Here is a 1,547-nt window from a genome sequence, read left to right on the forward strand (position 1 = left end):
CCTCATAGTGGATTTAGCTTCTCAAAATACAGCTAACTTCACAGCAGTATTGAATGGTTTCTTGCAGCATTTACAAATGATCACTTGATTATAGCATATCCTAATTAAAGAAATAGGAAACAGGAAAAAGTATGTCGTATACCCATTAATATGAAAAAAGCTACCTACTAAGAGGTTAGAATAATATTTTACAATGCGAAAATTCCAAACAGTTCCTCTTTTCGAGTAAATTGTAATACACCGTGGGAGATGACCTCATTGAAGGACTTCCCTAAGGATATGGCGAAGTAGATAGAACAAAATTATGTTTAATTGCAGGTAAAAATATAAGAAAATGGAAGCACTTTTAGGAATTATTTAAGTCTCTTTCATGTTTTACAGCAATATGTCTATTCGTGCAGCTCCGCTGTGAAAAGGATTCATTGCAATACTTGCAGCAATAAAGCCACCCTACAAAAGCAGAAATTGGGGAGATAAATACCACATAATTACTGAGAGTAAATGCTTGGAATTTACAATAAATATTAGAGCGTATTCAACTTACCCTCATGGACTTCAGAAATGTGAAGATTTAAATTACCTCGGCGCAAGAAGGATGTAGAGCAATATTGGCAGGTAAATGGAGTCCTCTCTAAAATTTTGAGATCCAGAAAGTAAATGTCTTAAACACCGAAAGTGACTTACTTGCCAGACAATAAAGGATCAAATTTAGGAATCTTCACTGTCGAGGACCTCTAATATGCAATCGCTCAGCGTGCTGAGATTCCTCAACTTTTTATGACAATGCTGATTGGCAAATGACTTTTACCTAAAACAAAGTTATCAAACCTAATTAGATATAAGATAATTTTAAAGACCTTTTAAGGGGCATTAGAGCAGATCTTATGAATTGCAGGGATGTGGTAGTCTAAATCACATCGGTTGGTGAATGATTCATTGAGACGAAAGCATCTGACTTATGTACTTCATCAAACGTAAAATAACAAAAACCCGTCATTTTGATAAATCAGTTTTTGCATTCCTGGAATCCAAACGCCCTCTTTAAAATAGTTCATGCATAATGAGCTGTCCAAATTGATTGCGATTGCGTGATTCACTTTTACGGATATCCAAAAGGTGTTAGTTTAGTATTCTATGACAGGAATAAGCTTTTCCGCACAGCGGACACTGAGATTATCTTTTATCTGGGAAAATAGCAAAACCAGTAAATCTAGGTAGGAAATTCTAACAAAATTTCATAAATCGTTAAAAGGATTAGACCAAAGTTTTTTACCTCCTCTTCGTTTGCTTGAACAAATAATGTTGTTATCATGCAAAGGCAGAGCTGCATTGCAGTGCACATAACAAAACAGTTGTAGCATAGGAATCTGATTTCACCCTACAGTGAGGACTCAAATCATTATATTTTTTGGATGGAGGGCTCGGCATTCTACATTTTTTTATTTGAATTGGTGCTCAACACAAGTAAGCGCAAACGAGGCCCGTCTTTTACAATAATCTTTTGCCTACAATGAGAAGCAGGATCTCTTTATCAACGGTGTGACACA

This window comes from Echinococcus granulosus (assembly GCF_000524195.1).
Source record: "Echinococcus granulosus chromosome Unknown EG_S00330, whole genome shotgun sequence".
Taxonomy (NCBI): Eukaryota; Metazoa; Platyhelminthes; class Cestoda; order Cyclophyllidea; family Taeniidae; genus Echinococcus; species Echinococcus granulosus.